Consider the following 26,680-nt stretch of genomic DNA (forward strand, 5'->3'; position numbering starts at 1 on the left):
CCTGGGGGCAGAGCGAGGTTTTCGTCTGGCACTGTGGTGGTGAGGCAGGGCTGGGAAGACAAATGAAGGTATCCTCACCAAGATGAGGCTATCAGCAGATGTTTGTGGATGTGGATGTCAGCAACAAATAGCCTCATGATCTTCTGACATTTACTCCAAGAAAACACAGGCAATATCCATGCGCTTTTTTAAAAACCACTTTACTGAGGTATGATAGACAAGTAAAAAGCAGTACATATTTCGTATAACACAACTCAATGAGTTTGGGGATAAGTAAACACCATCACCACCATCAAGACCATAGACATACCCATCACCTCCCAAAGTTTTCTCCGGTCTCTATTAAGATGACGATTATTTTGTGTCTGTGCGGCAAGACTATTTCACAGAAGATCTACCCTCTTAGCAAATTTTAAGCATACAATATTGTTAGCTACGGGCACCGTGCTGTATTGCAGCTCTCCAGAACTTATTTGTCTTGCATAACTGAAACTTTGTACCCTTTACCATCACCTCCTCATTTCTCCCTCCTCCCAGCCCCTGGTAATCACCATTCTACTCTCTGCTTCTATGAGTTTGGCTCTTTTAGGTTCCGCATATAAGTGAGACCATGTACACTCCCAGGACTTGCAAGGTAGAATAACCTGGGGGCTAAATGCTCAGACCTGGGGGCGAGAGTACCTGGTGCAATTCGTAGCCTGGTCACTCACGAACTGCAATCTTAGCAAGTTACTTAGCCTCCCTGTGCCTCCATTTCTCCAACTATAAAAATGGAGCTAATAGGAATGCAGACCTCATGGGGTTTATCTGAGGGTTAAATGAATTGACAAGTATAAAGTGATTACAACCGTGCGCGTAAGTGTTTGCTATCATGAAAGGGGAGCCAGAACTCTCCCTCAGAGTCAAATCTCATGCCTCTCCTTACCACCTTACCTGCAGTAATTAGCTTTGTAGGGCCTGCAGCTATGAGTACAGCTTTCCCTGGCCAGGGGGCATGTCCTGCCACAGATCTGCTGCCTGCTTTCAGTGTGTCCCCATCTCCTGCAATGAGGACTGTCCTCGTTGGACAATGGATCATTTGAAAGAAATGGCTCCCAGTGCCTTTTCATTCCTTAAGCTGTTCTCACTTGCAACCAGACGGTTTATCAGGAAGGGTATCAGCAAATACTGTGTGCTTTACTGCCGTTGGACGGCACTGGCATTGAATTGAAAAAGCCTTAAAAATGGCCATCAATCATTTGATATACGTAGGCAGTGATCTATATTGATACGGCTCCAGCTACCATCTGAAATGGTTTGTCTTTCATTTTACCCTTTATATGAGGGTTATTACAGTGCACACCACTTACAACAGACATGGTTATTATGGACAATTGGTTATAGTGGACAAAAACTGATTTCCCAAACCAAACATATTAAATCCAATACATTTTTCATAGGTTATAACCGACAGAAACCTTGGTTTCAGCTGACATTTTCCAGGGACTTTAATGATATTACTATAGGACTCCAAAGAGGGAAAGGAAGAATGGCAGGTATCACGAAATGAGGCCAGGGAACACCAAAGGTTTCATTTCCGACAAAATAATTATCCAAGGGAGGGAAACTATTTTCGAGTTAACCCCCAGGGTGCCCCTGCTCAGGTGGCCAGGTGTCTGTTAGCAGTTTCTCTGCACACCCCCACACCAGCCACGGGCCTCGACATGCTGGTGGCAGGGGTCAGTCAAGGAAATGTGCAGCTTGTCCAACACAGGCCTCCTTCTGGAAACAACTGGGCCACAACTGGTCATGTCTGGTCCATGAAGGTCATTGAGCCAATAAGCACTTTTTTTTCTTAGTACGCTCAGGCCAACAGACCCCCTTAGAGGAGTATTTAAAAGGTTGAACAAGGGCAGAAGGACAGACCTGATGGCCTTGGGAATCCATGCCTTCAATTCTCTGTTTCTCGGTAAACCTAAGGTCGTAGGATACTGCATGGAAAACACCGTCAGACTGTGTACTGCCACAGCTCAGCGCACACCAGGTGGTAAGCTTTCTTTTCTGGAACCTTTGCTTGCCCCTCACAGAGTTGGGCTCAAGAATCAGCAAGGTTCACTAGTTCGTTGTCAGAATGCATGGTAACTTCCATCCTGCAGTGCGGCTGCTTGCCTTTTACCCAGAGCCCCTTCCTGTTCTCCGCTTTCTGCCCTCCCCGCCCCACCCCCCCGGACAAGGGAGAAAACAGGACGTAGTACTCACAGAGGGAGAGAGAAAAATGACACGATGCCTTGGTCACTCCGAATGTGGACGCCTCAAACAGCATAAGCCTTGGAGTTGATCAAATTTGGGTCTGAATCTTGCCTCTACTCCCATTACTGTGTCACCTTCAGCAAGTTCCTCAACCTCGCTGAGTCTCATTGTCTCTTCTGAAAACTGGATGGTGGTGCCTGCATCACACCATGTGAGACTACCCTGAGGTGTCACAGCACGAGGCATCTAGAAAGCTCCAGCACAGAGTTGGCCCACATGAGTTTCTCTGTCCTCCCATAGCAGGCTCACAGCATTCCTCTGGTTTACCATGTCATCACTTGTTTACCTGTCTCTCTACCCACCCCCACTCTTCCCAGGAGATCCGTAAGGACAAGGACCTTAATTCATCTTGGTGTCCCCAGTGCCGGGGGCAGAGCAGGTGCTTGAGAATGTTGAACGAATATATGGATGTTAGTTTCCTTTCGCTCTTGGGTTCCTTCTCTTGGAGGTGGTGAAGATCTCTGCTTCACGGATTCTGTCTTGAGGGTTTTATTTCTAGGACTTTGAACATGGTGTTTCCCAATAAAGAAATGAAGCCCCCACCGCCCTGTTCTGAATTCTTTCCTCGTCTGCTCTATGCTTCCTGCTCCACCTGGAGGAGGCTGGTCATCTGTCTCCTCTGGAATTTCAACTCTTATCAAGTTTAGCCTCCCCACTTGCCCTCTTCTCACTCACCCAGGACCTGCTTGTCAGAAGCTAGGAAAAGGCCTCTGTAAATGCAGTGCAGCGGCACTGAAGGAGCGCGGACCGGGAGGCAGAGACCTGTGCCCATTGTCCATTGACTGAAGCTCCAGCAATCTCGCTTGTTTCTCTGTAAAATGCCCGGGGCTCCCTGCTGCACCTGTGGGATCCAGTGAGAGAATGCGTGGGAAACTACTTTGAGAACTCTAGAGCACTATTCAAGGAATGTAAGACAAAGTCACACTTACCCTTTAAGGGTGCTATTTGAATCCTTCACTGCTCGCGTGACTCTGATGAAATGATCTATGAAGATCATTCTCACATGATTGGAAACTGAGGAGCCGAGTGCTGGTGGCTCATTACCAGAGCTTGGCGCCTCTTCTTAGATGCCCCCTGGGACCGTGCACCCAAAGGGCTGTAGACATCACAAGCTTCATGCTGGAGAAGACATAACCAGATGCACTCAGCTGAATATGCACCTCCATCCCTTCTGCATCACCAAAGTCAACCGAACGGCCTCCATAAATAATTCACTCCCACCCTTCTTGCCTGAAAGAAGTTTGTACTCTGGAAAAAGACAATTACTTGGGCCATTGCTACAGAGGTGCTGTTCTAACGCCTCCCCAACACGTACCCCTTTCTTTTCTGCTCCTTGTCTCTCCAGGCCCTCCTCCAGAGCCCCCTTCCACTTTCCACAGCTCTGAGAGTAGCAGAGACAAGAAATCATGAGTTGAAAAAGATCTTTCCACCTCTGTTGGAACACTGGCTATTAACATAAAATTTCAACATTTTCTTAGGTTGGTCATTATTAGAAATGTTTCAGTTTGTGTGAGTTTTGCCAACACATTCCAAAGAAATGTCAGTACTGAGTTCTCAGACATTTTCACTCTCCCTTCCTGCTTCTGCAGCTTTTCCCGTAGGAAGAAGAACAGAATTAAAAGTGAAGGAGAACTCTAGAGCAACAGTTCTAGGTTCTAATCCCAGCTCTGCCACTCACTTGCTGGGTAAACTTGGGCAGGTTACATACATCTCTGTGCCTTGATTTCCTCATCTGTAAAAGGGGAATAATAAGGGGCCGGCCCCAGGGCTGATTGGTTAAAGAACCAAGCACTCCACTTTGGCAGCCCAGGGTTGGCAGGTTTGGATCCCAGGTGCAGACTTACTCCATTCACCAGCCATTGCTCCACGCTGTGGTGGCGTCCCATAGACAAAGTAGAGGAAGATCGGCACAAATGTTGGCTCAGGACTAATCTTCCTCAAGTGAAAAAAACAAATAGGAGGATTGGCTAATCTCCCTCACAAAAGAAATTAATAATAATAATAATACCTTCTTCAAAGAGTTGCTTTGACGATTAAAAGACTTAATCCACGTAAAGCTCTTAGAAAGGTGCCTGACACATGCTAATGCTTAATAGAGGTTAATTATTGCTGTGATTTGCATTTTGGGGGAAATAATCATTCCACATTTAGTCCTGGTGAAAATTAAATGAGTTGGATGCATATAGAGTGTTACCACAGTTCTTGGAAAAGGTAAGTATTCAGTAAATGTAAGCCCCGGTCTGGAATGCCCAGCCCTCAACTCTGCCTATGAAATTCCTCCCTAATCGAAGCCTCACCTGGAGCCCCATCCTCCGCTTCCATGAAGCCTTTCCTGATTGCCCAGCTGCAAGAGAGCTTTCTCCCTCCCAACTCCATCGTTCACACATGGAATTTGTTATCCTCTGTCATGTAACATAATATTTGTGCACACACCATCTCTCCAAATTAGAAACTCATAGAGGACAGGGTCTGGATTAAAATTATATGATCTTAACTCATCATAAGCCCTTGATAGATATTTGCGGACTTCTTAAATAAATGAAAGAATGTTCTGATGAAACTATGAATTCGATAATTTAATGAAAAGATAATATTTGTGAGGGGAACTCTTTTTAGATTCACTTCTTTCGAACTTCTGTCCATTTGGATGGTCACAATCTCCCCAGTTGAGCTGGGTAGCATGGGGGGGTCTCAGCTTAAATTATTTTTGGAGGAAGCAGAGAACAAATAAATAAAATAAAGTCTAAGGGATCTGTCCTTGGCCCAGGTTGCAGAAGTATTCGCACAGAAAGAGTTCTTAGTGAGAATGTAAAAAGAGATTAGAAAGTTCTTTCTTTTAGTGAATGAGGAGAAACTGGTGATAGTTCTACCCACTTGGGCTTGGAAAAGTACTCCTTCAGCAGGTAACTCTCAGTGTAAGGGGAAGGCTAACTATTCTCTTTTGACTTCATTTCCAAGCCACTCTTTGTTGGGGGCAGGGTGCGAGGGGTCCCTGCTAGTTTGTGGACTGGTTGGAACACCTAGCTTTGTGTGGTCGCCTCTTCCCAACCCAGCCCATCGAGGTTCTTCTTGGCCATGCCATGGGCAGCAGGAGGAAACCAGCAAAACGCAGGTCAGTTCGGTTCCCGGACAGTAACGACCACCCAAGGTCTGGGAGAGAGTGGCTTGAGTGAGGCTCTTGGCTGAAACCAGAATGGAGGGGTTACCTATGGAGTTCACTTAGCCCCACTTACCTCTTGATTTTCCTCTCGCTCCCTCACACCATCCCCCACAGTCGCTGTGGAGAACTGAGAATCTGTAGTTCCCCGGAGAGATCCTCTGGACCTGGATGGCCTTGAGCATTTCCCATGACAAACTGCTGGCCTTTCTGGAGCCCCGCCTTTGCAGATGGAACCTTCCCAAGAAAGAGACTCAGGAGATGGGATTCGGATCTAGGCTTTTTTCAGGCACTTGGGAAAATTCATCACTAGGGAATTCCCTGCAGATTGTGTTCAAAGAGGTAACATATTTACATTTGGTGTTTTGCTTTTTTTGTGAGCATCTTGCACATGGTAGCCCCTTATACACCTACTCCTAAATGTTTGATGAATGAACAAATGATTGTTCCGCCTAAATAGATCAGTCACAAGTCTTCTCAAGATACAGAGGTCGTGTATTAGGGAATTCTAGTAATAGAATTCCCCTTTGCTCTAAGTATTGGACCAGACTTCCTCCCAAACAGCTTTTAGCCGCTCCATCTTCTGCCTAAACTCTGACCCAGGAATTCAGCCCTGGAGTTTACCACATCAATTCCCTGGGCGCTCGGCAGAGACCCCCCAGGAGGCTGGAAAGGCAGAGTGATAATTACTCGGTGGAATAGATCAGACTACTCAGTTTTGCCAATTGAAGGACATGTGAATGACCTACCTTCATACAGTTGTATTTACTGGCTTATTAATTCATTATTTAAGTGTTCCATAACTGAAAAACTTCCTTGCTTTGTAAGTGGTAAGAATTTCCAGTTAAAGACAATCATTGTAATCCCAACACCCACTCTGTTCCTAATTAGCTCTGTAATTAAATTACCAATTAAAGAGAACTGAAAAAGCTCTTCATTGGATAAAGTGTCCTTAATTATGATGTTGCATCCTTGACGAACTGAAGCAGAAATATATATACACCACACTCACACACAAGAAATTAAATATATATGTACCCATCCATAAATGTCATCTTTTCATAGACTTTTTCATAGCAGAGCTTCACACTCAAGCTGCACGCCAAAGTTGTGACTCTCCTTGGTTTTTTTTTTCAAGAGAGAAAGGGATGGGAGAGAAGAGGGGCAAAGCAAGACAACTTTATTGGTTTAAACTTGCCTCATGAAAATAATGATATTGATCAAATTTATAGGGCTTGATTCAAAAGGGAATCGTTCAAGCTACTTCCAAATGAGAGCAATGTAATAAAAAAAGTCACATAAGATGTAATGCTGTCATCTGAAGGGCTAACTTCTGCTACCTATTAACCCTGCTTTCTCTCACACAAAAGCAGTTAGGATGGCCTAGAAGATACAAGAATGATTTAGAGGAACCCCTGGGTACCGTGCCTCAGTGAGGTCCGAGGGGTGGGCTCTATAAAGCTTTATGTGCCTTTCATGTTTTCCTGATGCATAATACACGAGACGGGGAATAAAGACTACTATGAGCAGGAACGAAAGAAACTTTCTTTTTTTTCTGTTATTTACATTTTACAAAATTTACCATTTTTCCCTGAGGGTGCAAAATCACTAGTGTGTTAATTAAGTTCACAACTGCACATACCAAGTCAGGAAATACCAAAAAGAAAAAGCTTCTTGCAGCAAAACCGAGTTGCTGGGGTTGCCCGTGGCATATAATGAAGTTATACACTACCCCACTGTTCAGGCAGACCAAATTCTGAATGTGCCTAGTAAATCACTTCTTAATTATTGGGGAGTTTAATTCATTTCCCCAACTCTCCTCTGCCTCCCCCCACCCACCGCCTCTCCCAAGTTATCCTATATATCTGTGCGTTTCAATGAATTACTTTTTAAATCTTAGCTGGATTTTGTGCTGTATACTTCAGTCAGGGAGAAAGGAATTTAGCACAAACATTCCAAAAGAAATTCTAGTAGGGCGATGAAACTTAGTGTGGAAATTTTTATCTCAAAGGGGACATGGGTTTGGGAAAGTTCTTATTAAGCAGCAATTTTCCATGCACTAAAACTGAACTCTCGTCGTTGCTACCGTAAGCATAATGAGAGCCACATTTGTAAATCATAGATATCTGTATATCTACGTGTTCATAATTTTGAATGAGTCCTAGAAATGGAATCCTGAAGTCTATTGAGCACTTGCTACTTTAAGGTTGGTGCGTAACATGACAAAGTACAAACGATTGCCCTTCTTCCCTAAAACAAAACACAACAAAACAAAAACAGCTTCCGGGTGTGTCTTGGCATTTTCCTGGTGAAAACACTAAAAAGCCCAAAAGAGGATGGAGAAGAATAATGCATCCATAGTTTGTAGCTGAAACTCAGACAATTTCTATCAGTTCTTAGAACTGATGCAGGACTGTGAGTTCCACATTTTATAAATGAGGAACTTTAAACTATCAGTGGCTTCCATAAACAGAAAATGATGGGCTGTCAGGCCACACCCGAAGATAAGAGCAAAACCAAGATCAAAACCCCCAAACCTGCCCATCTTGACTCTGAGAAACTTATTTAACTTTATTAAAAGCCATTCAGGCAGAGTTTGCTCAAGTTCTAGAAAGTCAGCCTCTCATCGCATCAGAGAGATGGTGCATCTCCCCAAGCATGTGATGTTCTGTTTTTGGCTGAGAAAGCTGTACCCTATATCACACAGCTCTGCAGCAGGACCTCTTTCTACTAAACACGCTCGCTTCCCACATGAGCTGCCATATGTCTTATCCTTCATAAGAAGTTGGGTGTGAATCCATTTTTATTTTAGCAAGGACTCTGATTCTGTTCGTCATTAATCTTCCTCCTTTGTCTCATCCCTCATCTCTTGCCAAATGACTTTTCAAGTACTCACTGAACTTGTTTTAAAGGACAAAGCATTCCTATACTCCCTCTGTGAAGAGATGCCGTGAGAAACGAAGAAAATGGCTAGAGGACTTTTTTTTGTTTAATCAAGGATTTGTGGACAGGCTTTCACATTTTAGTAAATGCCTTTCACTAAAGGGGACCCATTAAAGAAATTTAGCTAAATTTACTCTCTGGGTCTCTAAGTAGACACTAATACAGTGATTCTCAAACTTTAGCATCCTTCCAGAATCCTAGGCCCCGGCCTTCTCCAGACCAGTAATTCCTGGATCTCAGGAATCCATATTTTTGAACGATCTCCAGGTAATCCTGATGCAGGTGATCAGTGCTTGAAAATCACTGATCTGGTGGATGTTTATCCACATCTCAAAGATAATTTGCAGCCTTGGCTCAGGCAGGGCCTGGCTTCAGGATATTGGAATGTTAAGAGGTCAGGGCCAAAGGGCTTGGGCTGAGACAAGGGGGCAGGAGATGTCAAGGGTCACCTGCCCACTTCTTTTCTGTCTAACGAGTAACTTAGGTTTTCTTGTTTTCATGAGTTCCAAATTCACCCACTAGCAAAATAAAGAGCGGCCTGTTCAAATTCTTTCTGTGGCTCGTTCCTGGGTTCCTTAGGAGCAAAAGGCCTGTGTTCTCACAGGTGCTGGCTTTCCCCTCTATAGAGATGTGTTTTCTTCTTCCACTCAAGTGTCAGGACTCCGCCTATACAAAGCAGTGTTCTTGTTCTGAATCGCATTGTTCACATGCACCGTAACTAATCTGGACTTTGAAAGTCAAAATGGGCAGCACAACATGTGATCTGAATGAGATTTTTCCCCAATAACCAGAGTTCTTAATATTTAGTTTTGCTTAATGACCTAAGACATGGATCCACAAGGATCCCTCTTTCTGCCCCACTCAATTCACACACAGTAGAATTCATACAACCTGGCTTTCATTTTTTTCATACAAATAATTAATTCTACATTTAAAAACACGCTAAGATGTTTTATTTCTTAATCAGCTAATTTGACTGGGAAACAAAGATGCCTTTTATTCACATTTTCTTTGAGTCGTGTTACTGTAGTAAAAGTTCCCCACAAGATTTGGCCTTCGCTCACAAGTTCCGCGGCTGCCAATTAGTTTCCAGAGTCGCTATTTTACAAAAATGCCTCTCACTTTTAAAAAATGTAATTGAATGTCTGTTCATCACAGAGTTTCTTGTGTTCAAGCCCAGAGTGTTAAACATTTTTCGGGTTGACTTGGGTCAGCTTTGAAAAATTTCAGACAGTGAAACTTGAGAAGGGAGCGTATGCTATAGTGTGTCCCTCACATCCTGTTAAGTATTAAGTGGATATTTAAACGGACTTGTTATACCTCGAGACCGCCTTAAAGTGAGCCATATAGTTTACAAGACTGTTAATTAAATGAGGGGATTGCATGGGATGGGATGCACATGTATTTTCATAATCATCCACAGTGGCCCAGAGTTGCCCTTCAATTTTCAGACTAATTAAAGTAACACACTGAGCAGCAGAGGGTGATGGCTGCGTCTCTGCATAGATGCTGAGGCTGATGAAAGCGGAATGGGGAATTTTTCTTTTTTAACGGGAGGAAAAGGAGTGGGAGAAGAAAGAATTCGCCTGAGTGGACCTGACTCCCTTCCATTCATGGCTCCCTATTTGTTCCATTCCTGGATCAAGTTTTTAATTTAACAAGACTGCATTTTGGGGGAGTTTTCGACCCCATCTGTTTGGGGCCAGAGTGTGCCCCACCTGGTGGTGCAATTGATTTTTGAATTAACTGGGCTTTATTTCAGTACAATAGAGCGATTGTTTAGTTGCTTTTAAGCACTGGGATTCTTGGAATCTGATGGGCAAAAAAATAAATCAGACTGCAACGTGCAGCTCTCGGGGCTGCTAATTGCCTTTGACCCATTATCCTCCACAGCCCTGGTTCAGACTTTGATACGGCTGACTTGGAGTTTGAAATGTAAATGGAAGGGCTGCTTTTGCAGGTCATCATACTGTGGAAAGTCCGTTCCTGGAACACTCTCCAAAGCCTGGAAAAGAGAAGAAACAGATATGAGCAATTACCCCAGGGTTGTGCAGCTGCTGGCATTTGGGGCTGGCAGACACGGCCCTGGGCCCCTTCTCCCTCCAGCATCACCCAAAGCAAGGGTCCGGGAGGGAGGCAGTCGAGCCGCCCAAGAGAGCAGCAGCAGAGGTGCCAGGTACCCGTGTGTTCATCGCACCCAAGAAGATGGGAGCAGAGGGCAACCACCCCTCCTGCCTCCAGAACCCCACCCTTAAACAGCACGTTGCATTGGCATAGAGTTAGCAACTCTTTCTCTGCCTCTCCAGCTTTATCCTCACATGGTGGCTGTGCCTTGCCACCCATAAAGCCTCTTTGAAAAAGAGCACAGGGTTTAAAAAGCTCCTCTCTTTCTTTACAAAGAAAAGTTCCTCCTCTCCTGGGAAGCTCATCCAAAAGCAATAGCTCGCCCTGCTTCCCAGCCTGGGTCTAACACAGATGTGAGTGCTCACCTTCAGCTCGGCTCCCTGGAGCCACAGCTCTCTCCCCGAGGGGGGTTGGGGCTGGGGGGTCGATCCTAAGTTGACTTAACAGTGACTTTAAAAACAGGGCTAGTTCAGTGCTTCTAAGGGATGGAGTTGGGCCCTGAGAGGAGAAAATGGAGAGGACCAGTGGGGGAAAGGGTGATTTCCAAGTCAGGAGGGGCTTTGAGGGCTCAGAGGCAATTGCAGCTGGAAAGAGGAATTGGATCCAAGCCCTGGCTCTCCAGGCAGGGAGGAAAATTGGTCCTGAAAAGGCAGGGGATGAACGACCTCGAAGAAGCAGGGCTACTGACATCCTGCCTGAGCAGGAAGGGCCCCAGCACCGAGTCTGCAGTAGCACTGGGAGCTGCCCCTAAGGCAGCAATGTAGAGAGGGGCTTCATTCAAGGCGACAGCTATGTTCGAATCCCAGCATTGCTACTTACTAGCTGTGTGACCTTGGCCAAGTTACATAACACTTCTGCCTCAGTTTACCAAGTGTTCAAATGGGGGCAGTAGTAAATAACTACACAATAGCATTGCTGTGAGGAATTCAGTGCTGAAGCCTGGTGCGTAGTAAGAGTTTGGTAAGTTCCAAGTAATGTGATCATTAGAACCAAGGTCAGGCCTCAACTTGTTTGCTGAGGAAAGTTCAGGGTCTTCCAAAGACAAGCCCATGTTTAATCAGCATTTCTAGGGAGGCCTGGTTTCTGGCAGGCTGAGCTCCTGGCTGGACAGAGCTCCCCGGCTGGACAGAGCTCCCCTACCTGGGGAGGAGGCAGAGGCAGGTCCCCTGTGGGAGAACAGAGGCGCTGGCCTTGCACCTCCCCAACGCCCACTGACCTTCTTTCTGTCCAGCCTGGCAGAGCTCTCCACACTGCCCCTTTGAGGTGCCTGCCCTGCTCTGTGCGAAGGCGACAAGCCTAGGGGTTTCCTGTCCTCTGCTGATCTTTGACCTCTCCTCAAAGATTGGGAGTCCAACCTAATCCTTCTTCTATTTGCTGGATTTGACCCTGGTTTCCTTTCTCAGTGAGAAATCAAAAGATGATGCTTTTGTAAGAGTTTAATTATAGCTCCCATGTGTATTAAAAGGCATGCCAGGCCCCCGACTGTGGCAGCTCTGCAGGACTCATCCCACCCATGTTCTCAGCTCAGAGACGGAGACATGTACTGCGTTTGGGGCCAGGTCTACACTGCACCTGGATCCCTATATTTATCAGTAAGTAGAAGCACATGGAGTTATTAATTAGCATTTATGAGCTCATTAGCATTCATAAGTAATGTCAACACAAGATGATGAACTAAGCTGGATTGTTTGGGAAGGAGAGATGAGAGAGAAAACTTCTCCCTCCGCTTGGATTCATATAAATGTTAGAATCGACCCCCACCTAGGAGCCGGCAGAAATAAACACAAATACACAAGGCAAGACAGCAAATTCCCTGCATATGAGGGTGGCCTCTTTAGAGTTTCTGGTTCCCATTACTAATCTGCTTCATATTGAATGGATTTGAGACTCCACTTAAAGAAAACATACAGTAGCAGGATTGCCATTCAGGGTGGCCGTTTGTGAATCTTTTTCATGAACTTTTCAAGGTGAAAGGAAACTCAGAGATCATTTCATCATCCTACCACGCTTCAGGTAAGGACACCCGGGCCCTAAAGTTGGTAGCAGAATTGGGTCTGGAAACTCCACATCTCTACCTCTTTTTCTGTAACTCAAAAACGGATGAAATCAATCCATCCGATTTGGAGCCAAAAAGTCCCTCTGGGTCCAATGTGATCACTTTGTTTAAAGTGTCCTTCTCTCCACCAAGAAGGCATGCTTCTTTCACTCTAATGCCTTTGAGGAACCAAGCGGCACTCACTTCCCCTTTTGGCCAATCTTTCAGCCCAGCTCAACAAGAATCAGTGGCAGCTGATGTCTGTACTTTGTTCCCTTCTGGGCAGGACAACCAAGTGAATCACTGTGGGAACCACGCGGCTTCTAATGGAAACAGGATGGAAGTTATAGTAGGCTTAAAGAATCCCATTTACTAGGGACTGAAAAGGGCCCTTGCAGGGGAGGGAGCAGCAACTGAGTGAAGGAGGGGACAGAGACATGGTTAGAAACCTCGAGACCCCCAGAAAACTTTTAACTCTCAGTCCTTCCACCCATTTGGAAATCTGACCATTTTTATGCAGATCTACAACATCTGAATTAAATTTAATAGTGGTTTTAATAGGTTAAAAGGAAACCACTTTTAAAGCTTCCCCCACATTTGATTTATACCAGGTGTTTTGCTCACAAAAAAACTACTCGCAAAAGGATGGTCCCACAGTTTGGGGTGTAACACTCACCTTTTGTTGTTGCCTTATACAGTCTTTGCTTTGTATTAAACTTTTGTCTGACTTCTAAAGGGTACCCTGCGTCTCTCAATTATAATGCCTGGTTTCAAATTTGATTTTCAGTAGGAGACCATCACAGCAGCTCTGAGTCTCTGTGTGTAGGATGTAAGTTGACACCTTGGACTATGTTAGAACAAATTTGGCATTAGATTTATGTGAACTAGATGGGAAATGAGGGAAGACCAAGTGCTGACCCAGGATACAAACTGTTCAGTTCTTGGAGGATTTATGGATCCCTCACTTAGAATAGCTGGCCCAACTGGGACATCTTAGCGACATAACTTCGCAATACTAACCACACTTCTGCAAACAAGCAGGGTTCTCATGCTGGTAGACTGGCTGTAGATCTTAATCTGATTGTTGGTTATTCCAGTGCATCATTTTGTGTTTTCAATGGTTGTTAGTGAATAAAATAACCAAGAAGCCTAAGGTGACTCCTACCTCATATCTGAGTTCATCTACATAGAACACAGAGCTGTACCTGGAATTCAGTGTTGACTTTCAACTTGGTCAGGAGCTTGTTGCCAAAGTAGTTCACGTGCCTCCTCCTGTTTCCTCACATATGATGATCTTTCTTGACTTTTCTGTTTCACCTATTAGTTCATCACTGGATACAGTATTGTCTGATCATTAGAGTTCATCGCCTTCTTTAAGCTCCCTTGGGATGCTGAAATCTTGGGTTTTGTAACTAGGATTGGATGGTAGCCTCATGTGGGTTCTCTGTCTTCAGAATGATCATCAGTAAGTTTCACTGACTCGGCAAAGTAGCCCACACCAATGAAGCCTTTCCAAGCACTAACAATGCGCAGGAGCTTCTGGGTGGCTATCTCAGAGAACCAATGCTCTCCTGGAGCTCTGGGCCCATAATCAATCACTGACTTCCCCTCCTGTGCCTTTGGGCATTGCTGTTTTAAATAATTTGGGGGGAATTGGGACAATTTTCAGAATAGAGAAAAGCTAAAATGCATCGGCAACTCCAAAGCCACGAAGCCTACAAAGAGGGAGTAACCTCAAGGATGTCTTTTGAGCAGCCAGATTTGCTGCTATCTGCCAGAACTGAGATCTGCTGCTGGTGTAAAATGCTTTTGTAAGGTGTCCTGTACGGTGACCAAAAGACCTCAAGCAGTGGCATTTTAGGGAACTAAGAGTGGCAGAGGCAAGCAGGAGACCAAAGAGAAAATACTGAAGGACACATTAGAACTCCACTCCCCACAGAAACTCTGTCAGTGGCTCCGCATCATCCACAGGATACAGTTGTTGCTCCTCAGCCTGGAGTGTAAGAGCCTTCATTTTCTGACCCCTTCTTTCCCTGACCTGGTCCTCTCTGCTCCAGCAACATCCAGCCATGCTGGTTTTTCACCCTGTACCTTTGCTCTGCCTGAAATATTCTTCCACTGCACCCTGATCTTCTTTTTCTTATTCTTCAAGATGAAAGTTCAGGCATCAACTCCTCCTGGAAACTTTGCATTACCGTCCTTCCTCTCTGACAACCAGACTGGATAAGGCACCTTTCCTGTACGCTCATCTCTACCACTCCACTTACAATGGTATTGATAATAGTTTGGTTAAGTATCTCTTTCCTCCATTCAGCTGTGAGTTTCTTAAGGGCAAGAGCTATGTCTTATTTCCCCTATTCATTTTCTTACTCCCTATACCAAGGACAAAGGCTAAGAGAGTAGAAGTATAATAAATGTTCAATGGGTGAATACTAGGCCTCAGATAATATGAAAAGGCTACGGAGGGATGGCAAATGCCCTCCAATAGCCTAACCTAGTGTATCAGAAATGAAAGGACTCATTTTGAGCCAGTCAGGCAGCCTGAAACACAAAGAAACTGAGCCCCGAAGAGTAGCAGTATCTATCTCCACCAGCCCCAGCCCTGCAGACACAGCCCCTACTTCTGTAGCTGGGGCAAACTATACCTGCAGTTGGCTTCAAGATTGCAACTGATATCATTATCTCCTTCTTCTAATGACCATTTTAGATTCCCTTCATCCTCAAGTAGCATTTCTTCTGGTCTGGGTGGCTTACCTAATCAAATAACCCAGGCTCTTATCCTTGAGGGATCTGAGTCCCTGAGCCTCTTCTCAGGCCATGGTTGCTGCGTTTGTCCATTTATCATCAAAATTGGGTAAGAAAATACCTAAAGACACCCAAATGGTTCACTTAAGTGGTAAATATAGGTCTCCCAGCCCCCATTGTGTAAGAACAGCCTTACCTCTTCTTGGTCAGGGTCAAATCCTGCTGCTAAAATGGTGATCCCTTGGTACATGGAGTCCAAAGTGACCAGCCAGTAGTCGTGAATTAGAGTTCAGTGGAACTGTTACTGTGTCCCTTGATGGAAGCGTTCTCCCTTTGGAAACCAAAATCTCTAAGTTTGCAGAGCCCAGAGTTGTGGAGAAGGGAAATACCAATTCCCCAAGTGGGTTACTGGGAGTAATGGTAAGCAGAGCCACACCCACCTTCACTCTTTGGTTTACAGACACATGTGTTCTTCCTAGTGGGGCACAGCTCCACGTAATGGTCATTGATTTAGAATGTATAATACACCTTAAAGGATAGCACCTGATCCTCACAGATGCTATCCCCAAGCTGGTGCTCCAGCTTGGCCTTCAATATACCATTCTATCACTCCAGTAGACTAGCTTCTTCTACTTAGTGCTATATGAGACAGGATGAGTAGATCCCAAGGCCCTCTGGTGCACCTTCCTTGCCAAAAAGTGGGTCCCTCACTGTGACATGATGTGATGTGGGATCGCTGTCAATGAATCAAAGACTCTAAGCCCCAAGATATAAATAGTTACATATGCTGAGGCTCTACAGGCAGGAAAGGCAAACTCTGTAATACCACATTTTCAAGTTAAAATGAATTATTGCCTCCTCTAGCGATGTAGCTAACTTGCCACCAAGTGGCTGATTGGCAATCTCAAAAGATACTGCCATATTGGGAAGTGTTCTCTGTTGCTGAAAGATTAAATATTTGGCAGCAGAAACAGCTACATTAGTTTGGTAAGTGGAAGCCATGCTGTGGACCCAACCCTGCCTCCAACCCTGCCACCATAGCTGCTCCATTTACGCACCCACTGTGCCAGCACTGGAGTGATCCATGGCAGTGGTTGGTCGATGTCAACTGTCCTCATCATTCTATGTTCTTCTTGTTGAATGCCTCTTCTATGTTGGATGCTCTCTGGTGGATGTTAACCTATGATACAAAGATCTTCACACTTAATGCCTGCCCATTCCCACAGAAATGCCTCTTCCCTAGACCTCCTTGTCTTCCAATCTTCTTCCTTCTGGCTCCTGACCATTCAGCCAAGCCATTTGATGTTGCCTATGAGTTTATATATATTTTCTTTCCCCACATAGTAGATGAGCAGGTATGCCATTTGAAGCTATACTCAGGGAGGATTTCCACTAAATGGTGAATTCAAGGTCACCCCTCAGTAGGGCTTTAGTCCAGCACCAGTCCATTTTTGGCTTGCAGCCACATACCAGACCAACACATTCATGAACCAAGCTCAGCCGTTTACATTCTCCATCAACCCATCATAAGGGACCCCCATGCAGTCACAGGTGTGCACTGAGGGAGAGCAGTGCAATGGTGGTGGATGATGACATGGAGTCTGGGCCACCTGATCATGCAGTTTACTTGTGCCCTCTGGCCCTGCTCATGTCAAATCCTGAATGCACCCCTTTCTTCTTGTAATGAATTACCTTTGAGCTCACCCAACAACCTCATGACTTCTTGGGTCTAACAGAAAACAGTTCATGATAGACACTTCTAGCTTCATAATCATTTGATGACTAATAATCATCCACGGCATACCAGGAGCTACTTTTCAAAATGTATGTAGTCTATCCTCTGGACCCTGCCACTGAACATAGTTATTTGGTGCAATTTCTGACCTCATGTGATACTTCCACTCTGTCATGCCCATTTCTCTGGGCCTTTTCATCCTTTCTCCCACCAACTGTCATGGCAGTTCATTTCTATTTCATTTTATGTGACCTATTACTTTCTCCAAGTTTTTGAGAGCCATCCTAGCAGAATATTCGCAGCATCCCAGGATGCTTGCCAGATGTCCTGTATCCCAGGAGAGAGCTCCCATATATAACTTTATATTCTACCCACTTTGATCCAGTACTCCCAGAACCCAGGCATTTACATAATGTCCTGGATCCCGTCAGCACTCGTTGGCTAGATCCTGCCATTCCTTCAAGGTATAGCACCTTTCCTCCCCCAGCAGGCCTGGCACTTCCCCAGCTGGTAGTGTTTGACTTAACCCTATTTATTAGTCTGGCTGCCAAGAGAGAGAACACGGAGGCAGATCTTCAAGGGAGGGAGACACATGTGTCTTGCAAGGCAGAGCCCTCTGCATCTTCTTTAAGCCACAGAGAAGTAGGATTAGCCTTTAACCTAGACAAGCGAGGCACTTCTGCAGGCCCAGAAGGTTTAGAGGAACTTGGAGACTTGAGATGTTTAAGTGCACCAGCTCAGGCGTCACTCTCTCTTATCTCAAGGTCCTGCCCTTTCCCCTTCAGAACCCTGGCCTCGCACAGCACACCTACCTAGGATGAGCATTCAACCCTCCCCGGAACTCCACTAATTTATGACTAAATTCTAGGCCTGATCTTTGACTTTTTCTGCCCTCTAACTATGGGAGATGAGGCTCACTTTACACCGAATCAGTGAGGCCTTCTGGTTTTCATGCCAAGTCTTTAATTGCTGGTTAATTACTGTCTTTTTCCAAAGCATTATTTGCCCTCAGCAATAGCCATCCAATGCCATTGTTCTCATAGTTACTATTTCCCCATATTTCTCAAATACCTGATACATTCACCCACTAGTACATTCCCTTCCAGTATCCCAGTTCACTACTGCTACCTTGCGCCAGGATCTATCACTGCTCCACCTACCCGTAAAGATGGCGTCCTCATCACCAGTGGGTAATAACAGGTGATCAAGCTCCAGAATCCCATCTTAGCATCACCTTTCTTAGACCATTCTTAGTACCAACTGTTTAGGTTATATTCTCTGAGAACTAGATTTTGAGTCCGAGGTTTGTGTACAGGAAATTTATTAGTGCGTGCTCTTGAGGATCACTATTTGTAGAAGGGAAATCAAAGGAAAGGAAAGAAGATTGAGCTAAGGGAGAAGTTGGGTTATGATGTAGTCACAACAACGGCCTCAGCCACCCGCACGGAGAGCTCTGAAGCTGGTTTGCACTGAGGAGTTGTTCCAAGTTGGAGTGAGGTAGACAGACGTTTACACCCCCAAAAACCAGTCTTTGGATGCAAGCTGCCCCAGCAAAGGAGTGTGACGTTCGGTGAAGAGGCTCACTTAAGCAGAGGCAATTAGCAGAGAGGGCTGCATGTGCATGTGCATGGTACAGCGTAGCGACTACTGTAGAACCCAGCTCTAACTCTTATTAGCTGTACGACCTTGGGGAAGTGGTCATGCTTTCTGGGGCTTACTTTCCTGATTTATAAAATGGAAATAACAATAACGCATACCTCATAGTGTTGTCACGAAGATTAAATGAAATAATAAAGTGATGCACCTTAATACAGAGCTTGGTACATGATAAGCACCACAACTTCTTGTAATTATACGAAGCTTGGGGTTTATGGGGGAAGCTAAGACTAAACTAGAGGACACAACAGAAAGAGTTGCTAAATTGTGGGCGGGAGAAGCTTAGAAAAGATGAAGATCAAGGAAACAAAAAAGAATAGTTTCAAAGAGGACATGGTCGATAGATACATGGAGATCAGAAAGGTGCAACAGGAAGAGACAGCATCCAGGTGGGATATTAACAGGAGCAAAGGCCCAAGAAACAAACATGGCATTTGCCGGGCGGTGGGGAAGCCAGCCTGGCTGCCACAGTGCTTCCTGCCCAGACTAGGAGGGGAGTGGGTTATGGAAACTTAGAAATCCAGGTAGAGGGGCCGGCCTGGTGACGCAGCGGTTAAGTTCGCACGCTCCACTTCTTGGCAGACCGGGGTTTGCCAGTTTGGATGCCAGGTGCAGACACGGCACTGCTTGGCAAAAGCCATGCTATGGTAGGCGTCCCACATACAAAGTAGAGGAAGATGGGTACGGATGTTAGCTCAGGGCCAGCCTTCCTCAGCAAAAAGAGGAGGTTTGGCAGCAGTTAGCTCAGGGCTAATCTTCCTCAAAAAAAAAGAAAGAAATCCAGGTAGGAAAGCTACTTTGGAGACTCCAGCAGACCATAGTACAGCAGGCTCAGAAGTGGTGTGAGGGGCATCCCTGAGATACGGAACTTCTTGGAAAGAGAGGGAAAAGGAAGAAAATGGAGACAGGGAGGAGAGAATGACAAGGAGAGACAGACACAAAGGAGAGAGACATGTGGAAGAGAAAGAAGGCTGAGAACACATTGGGATTAAAAGCCAATCCAGAGCGTGAAAGAGAAAACCAGAAATGAAGAAGAAATGTGGAGTAGAGCTTTAAGAAATGACGGTCTTTTAATTTCAGAAGCTCCAATTCAAAGTGTTACAGTGTTAGAAAAAATAATAATAATTTAGGTCTAGGTCAGCTGTGTCACTTCCTGGGAAACAATACAAACACACTTATTAAGAAGCCCAGTGTTTTGCCATATTATAATTAGTTCTGATTTAATGTCCCTTCCCAAAATGCCTACTTTTCCAACAGGTGCAATATGACACCATCTGCCCAACAAAAGAACCTAAATGTCACCAACTTCATAAGAGAATGAAATTGGCTGTTTAGGACCCTAGTTTATTAGGATGGTGTTTAATAATTTGTACTTATATAACGTGCAGAGGCATAAAATCAGTTATTAATGTTAACTTTCTAACTCACACAATCACTCCTTAGAGAGACAGGCAGCATCACCCCCCCCCCCCCCTTTTAAGATCCATTCATTGAACAAGCATTATTGGGCTCCTACATGCTGGGCATTGTAGGGATGCAGAAATTTGGCCACATGGAGCCGGGTTCATGCTGTTCGAGTGGCTGCTCCCCCGGCAGCAATGAGAGCCTCCCCAGAGCAGGAACCACGACTTATCCTCTCTGAAGTCCTCGGGCCCAGCACTGCACCTGGAAAAGGAGAGCCATTCTATAAATGACTGTAGATTTTTAGAAATTAAATACCCAGAATTAGCCATAAGTCTGTACTACTGTTACTAAAAACATAAACCCAGAAACTCTTGACTTCTAAGCCATTGCTGACCACTGGACCTTACTTCCTGTGGAACCCCCCCTCCCACCCCCAGTCTAGTGCTCTTCTGTCTGCTCCTTTAGACCGTAAAACATTCACTCATCCCCTGAACGCTGTGAATTATGCAGTTTCCATTGCTGTTTGCACTTATTAAGGGACAAAGCTGAGGCTAAGGCTGGGCCCCACACTAAGATTTTCCTTTTTCTTAAAGATTTTGGCTTCTATAAAGACTTTTATATTGAGCAGAAAAATAGAATTTTGGATCTAGAAATCACTCCAAGTCAATATCCTCCTGTTAGGCTGGAGTGGGTGTGGGAAAGTTCCATTTGGCAGTTCAGATTTAATAACGAAGTCCCAACTGCTATCACATGGCCAGCAGGAAACAGGAATAAATTGGACACCGGGCTTCTCTCTGACTCAGGCCTCAGGGTCGCACTGTGGGGGTGAAACCACACTCCAGCCAGATTCTTCACAGGACCCCTCTCAGAGGGTCCAAGACAAACCTGTCCTGTGCCATACCAAAATCCTAGCGAGCGGGAGAAAGAGAGAAAGTCACAAGTGTGTGCCCAAATCTTGAACCTTCTCCGCTTCCCACATCCCAACGTCGATGCCATTAAAAAGTTGAATTGCTAAGATCTAGAAGGTAATCTTCCTTCTCAGAACTAAGGCAGTGCTGGCCCAGCCCCAGTCCTGAAAGCAGACTCTCTCCCAGCCTAAGGACTGAAGCAGCACCAAAGGCCCGTTGCTCCATCCCAGGTCTGGAACATTGTCCTTGGGACAGTCACAGTGGAAGGTCTATTTTCACAAATGTCAAAAATCAGAGCCCAGACACTCATCAGGCCAGAACACACCCTAACTTAAGTTGCTGGCCGTTTCAATTACACAGGTTATAATTTCTGTTTACCTTTTGTGCCCTAACGTTGCTCAGTGAACGGTTATATAAACCTACTGCTCTCTAAAGAGCTTCAAATGATGACCCACAAAGAGCGCATCCGAAGAGGGCCGGGAAAAGTCAAAGGAAGAGGACTTGGCTCCTCTCACTCTTTGAAAAATATGTCCTGTATCACTTGGCTGAAATTTACAGGGAAAAAAAAGAATCTCAGAGTTTCTTTCTTCTGCTTTTCGGGGGAGGAGGGTGGCACAGTCTGTCTACGCCTGAGCCCACAGTTGTACATGAAAGTTAATATTTCCAGGGCCCTGCGTGGGATACCTTTCCCAGAATTCATGTTCTCAATGGGAAACTGAAATAGCGCGTGAGAGTTACCCTAAGTAGATTTAAATAATTAAATTCAAAAATTCTCAAACCACTTGCTGTTTCAAATTTATTTCTTTAATAACAACTCAGACACAGCAACAGACTGGATTAAGATTTCATTTATTCGAAATTTAAGGTATATCCAGCTCTGGGTGCTGTTTTTAAGTATTTAAGGGGAAATTTGTGCGTGGTGAAAATGAAGAGACTGCAGCATTATAAATTCATTTCCTCTATTAGAAGCAGGGCCGCGCCTGCACGCTGCAGCTGTTCCGGGAGGCAGTCCCTCGGGCTGGAGGGCGCGCCGCCCAAGCAGACGACCCTTTGTTTCCCCACGAGGGGAGATTTGCCCGGTCCCACACCCTCGGCAAGAACTATTTCCTCAGTGGCGCCAGGCAGTTGGGCAGGATCATCTGGGGTGGTTTTCATGTGGCAAAGCAAAGCATCCTCTGGGATTCCAGGGCGACTTCTGAGGATCCTTTTTCATCCGTGACCTCAAACCATGCCTCATCCCAGGCCGCAAGGATGGGAGGCCACCGCGGCCTGAGCCGAGTTCGCTGACCTCTGAAATAACCCGCCCTGATCCATTCAGCAAAGCAGAGAGCAACTCAGAAAACAGGTGTTCCGGCGCAGGTAACGCCCCCGGGTTCTTACTATTCATGCTAACAATTTTACAAACAAGCGAGTTTCTTATACATTCATCGCCACCCCCAGGCATTCATATTCTTTTTAAGTACAGAAACCTTAATTAGATTTTGACCACAGACCCGGATTTGACTTACCCTGACAGGGTTTCCATTAGTGTAATCTGTGGGGGAATTCACTGTTTTAACATCTGTGTGCCGGAGGCCTATCTCACATTTACTGCAAAACTCTGAAAAGCCTCCCTTGTATGGCTGTATGTTTCCTCATGCTCCCAATTTCACAGAAGTCATTTCAGCACCAAACGGTAATTAGCAAAGGGATGGGCCTCAGCTGACATGAATGCAATTTATTGTTTTCCACGAGGCCCTGAACCAGCAGACAAAGAACACAGTCTAGCTGTCTGGCATTTTATTAACTTGTATTGTGTAGCACACCTTACTGAAGGGAGATCTTCGAGAGGAATCCAGCAGTTCGTGTGTGGCAACACGCAGACTTTGGGAGAATATTAATTTCGGTTCAATTAGGCAAGTTTTGTGGTACCTCAGCCTGTAATATAGGACTGCCACTTTTATAATTATCTTCCATATTAACTTTATCATCACCAGACTTTTGCATAAATGCAACCTTTCATCTTTAAAATGCCAACACTTCTTCAATTTTGGCAACCGTACAGCACTGCTAATTATTTGCTCATTATGTGTGGTTAACTGATGAATCATTAATAAATGAATGAATGGCTAATATATTTTTATGGTAATTGGAGATATAACTGATTGCAGACTTCCTTAGCTTCTCAAAACGGCACTGAATGAGCAGTGGCTGCCTAATTGTTTACAGATGATATTTAGGCCCCCACCCAGCGTTTCCCACAGTTGTGGTTTATCACTGGCGTATTCTCATCAGTCCAGGGTGGCGGCTCGCCGAGGACCAGTCTGGGCAGAGGGGAGTGGGCAGCAGCATGACCAGGCTTCCTTTCTTGTGTTTCTGTCACCTCATTTGTTTCAGCTCAGCTGACACGTAACCATGTATGGGCCTCATGGCCATTTGCTAGCAATTCGAAGGCTCCTCATGGACTCTATTAGCCTAGGCATTGGCAGGGCCATGGCTGTAACACTGCTGTGGTTACCCTGAGTCAAAAACACATAAAGAGTCGGATGCTGACTCACAAACACACATGCCATCAGACTGCCACTCGTCTTGCTTGGCACACCCAAAGGAACAGTGGCCAGTGGCCACCCAGCCTGGCGTCTCTGTGGTTGAGGAGCCAAAGGAGACCCTTTGCAGAGTTTGGTTGGAAGCCTGGGGTCCAGTGTGCAACACTGACAGAAGTCCAGAAACTAAAACCAACCAGAGGTCCTTCGCTCCATCACTGACCCGCTGTTCCTGGTTAATGGGTGTGGAGATAACTCCAGCATTATAAAAATTATACCCATCAGGCCGTAAATGAGCCACCACCTAGAGGTTAGAAACAAAGATTCTGTATCTGTAGACAATTCTTGTGAAAATGAAAGATAGAACACTGACCAAATAAGGCTTGTTCAGCTTCATACAAACAGACGGAAGATCAAGTTAAAAATGCAAAGGAGATTACCAATTCTTAATTATAATTATTTAACCAGGTGGGTAGTTTCTCCTAATGAACATTTCCATGAAAACAGAATAACTAATGACAGTCTTAAAGAAGCCTTTGTCTTTCCATGTACTAATGATCACATTTATAAATATGCAGCAAGGCCCCCGTGTACATAGCTAATGATAAGTAATTAAGCACCAGGCGTGGGAAGCCAGTGAAAAGGGTCATGTTAATGCAAGAGAGGAAATTAAAAATGCAATAAAATAAGTTGCCTAGAAAAGATTAAATAAACTTCTGGCTTCTCCTCCTTCCAGAAGAAAAAGAATGGTTGCCCCACTCTCACAGAAAAGCCATGTCAAGCCATTCAACAGCTGGTTATAAAGTCAGTGCAAGTGACCAGCTTGCTCTCTGCCCCATCCTCGTTTTATCCTATTGGTTTGCAGGCAGAAGGCGTGGCTTCAAAGGGCACTTTGGGTCCCTGGGAGAATAGAGGGACCCCTCAAAAAGGGAGGAGTCGGCCAGCAAGGATGGATACTTGCCACTGGCAAATTAAACTGGACTTTGGTTGTTACTGCTGACATGCCACTTGTTTGTTAACCCTTGTTGACCAACCTGGATTTTTTCTCATCTTCTAGATGAAAAAGAGAGGACAAGATGGGTGCCGTTTCCAACACAGCAGAAGGCCTTCTGTCTCTCTTCACATTGTCTGCTTCCCCACCAGACTGCAAACTCCTGGAAGGTGACACCAGGACTCTGTGTTACTACACCTGGTGTCCCTCACACCTGGCACTGCACCAGACTCAGTGAGTACTTAAAAAGTGTGGGTTGAATAAGTGAATAAATGGATGTTCAAAGCAGGTCATCTCAAAACCCAGTAGCAGCTTGTCAAAGGGCCCTTGAACATCGCTCCCGCCGTCGGAACAGCCCTGCCACCAACACTTGGGCCCAGTCGAAAGACACCAGGCGTCTCTCTCTCTCTCTCACTCAGGTCCTGAGAAAGATGCCACCTCTTTCTTCACTGCACCATCACCAAAAGGAACAGAAATGGGAGGCTTTAACGAAAAACTGGGCTTGGCGAAAAATCATACAGTGGACTGTCAGACTGTTTGGGGATTGACAAGAATCCCAGCATTTCTAAGCATTAAGGACACATAGAATGAAGAAGTGGCCGTCTTGGCAAAAGAAAGGCACTAGTATGGATCTCCAAAGCTCTTAAATAGGGGCAATTTTGATTCTCTTCTTAAAGAGTCTTAGTGAAGCTCTTAAACCACTGAAGACTTTTTCTTTCAAACATTTCAAACTCGGTGGTTAATCCCTCAGTGAGAGGAATCTAACTTCCTGCGCCTGCAGCCTAGGGTTAACAAGACGGCAACCTTGAGCTGAAGAAAACAGCAGCAGCAAACGAGAATTAAACCCGGGGTGGATATTTGAGGTAGTTTTTCCTTTTTATTTTTTTTCTTAAACAAGTTCTAAGAAACAAGCCATAAGGCAGCAAATCCAGGGCCTGGCTCTTTCTGCCTTGTTTTAATACTCCTTCTGAATTCAAATGAATCATTTCCTTTTACGTAAAATCTTCAACGAGGCCACACTTCTTTTGTTATCAGAGTGTTGTCATCGGCAAGCCTGCTTGACTCTCATAGAGGCAATTTAGTACCCGACAGTCGAGCACGGCGGGTGCGGGCCTAGATTTGCCTTACAAATAAGGGCAGCCAAGGGACCCCCCAGGGAGGCCGGCGGCTCCCGGACCCCTAAGGTGCATCTTTCATCAACTTCTCAGGCGGCAGGCCCCTTGGCTTCTTCGGGAGTGCCGGGTCTCCGGATAAAGTTCAGATGCCACAGGGACGCTCTGCAAGCTTATCCTGACCCCCAGCGGCCGGCCCTGTCATCGGACGCATACCGGTCCCCACTCCCGCACCCAAGGTTCCCCAGATCCCAGGGACCCAGGCACCATTCACTTTAATTGACAATTAAAACAAACTTCTGTTCTCACAAGAATCAACTGAGTGAAATTTCGCAACTGCAAATTTCACAATTCAATTCCCTTGAAGCAAAACCAACAGTTTCCCTGAGGTTTCACTCCACACCTCTCCATTTGTTGTGGAACTTCCCCCTCCAGTTTCTCTTCCCACACACCGTTTGATTTCAGAGTCAGTCATGGAAACAGTTTACTTATGTTTCCGGGGGTCCCCGCCAAGTGGCGGCCCTGGAGCTGAGTCAGCGTTCCCGCGCAGCCGGGCGGGAATGCGGCGCAGGTTCAGAAGCAGAGCCGGCCCCGGCCCCCGGCCCGAGGTGGGTAGTGCGATGGCCGCTGCTGCGCCGGTTCGAGCTGTTGCAAGTCGTCAGCCCCCAAATCAAACAACCTGAAATAAATCTTCTGTGGCCATGAATGGAATGGAGTCAGCAAAATCTTCTGACCCTGGCTACAGGGCGCCATGGGACATATTTATACTAAAAAGATACTTGTTATTTATCTGAAATTCAAATTAATCCAGAAGTTTCCATTTTATCTGGTAACTCCATTGAGCGAAGGAAAGATTCTTTTTTCTTTTTTTCTTTGAGTGTACTTTTTCTCCCTCTCTCTCTCTCTTTTTTTTTTTTTGGTGAGGAAGATTGGCCCTGTGCTAACATCTGTTGCCAATATCTTCCTTTTTCTTTGTTTTTTCTTCCCCAAAGCCCCAGTACATACTTGTATATGCTAGTTGTAAGTCCTTCCAGTTCTTCTATGTGGGATGCCACCACA

The 26,680-nt window shown here is 45.3% G+C and overlaps 1 long non-coding RNA gene across 1 annotated transcript; it reads left to right on the plus strand.

The window, feature by feature from the left end:
* The first annotated feature begins 22,011 nt into the window (after window positions 1-22,011).
* Window positions 22,012-26,327, plus strand: LOC139079064 (uncharacterized). Its single transcript, XR_011532337.1, has 3 exons — window positions 22,012-22,355; window positions 24,576-24,743; window positions 24,929-26,327. It is a non-coding gene; the product is annotated as an uncharacterized lncRNA (long non-coding RNA).
* The last annotated feature ends 353 nt before the right edge of the window (window positions 26,328-26,680 follow it).

This window comes from Equus przewalskii, chromosome 24, assembly GCF_037783145.1.
Source record: "Equus przewalskii isolate Varuska chromosome 24, EquPr2, whole genome shotgun sequence".
In the NCBI taxonomy this organism is placed as follows: domain Eukaryota; kingdom Metazoa; phylum Chordata; class Mammalia; order Perissodactyla; family Equidae; genus Equus; species Equus przewalskii.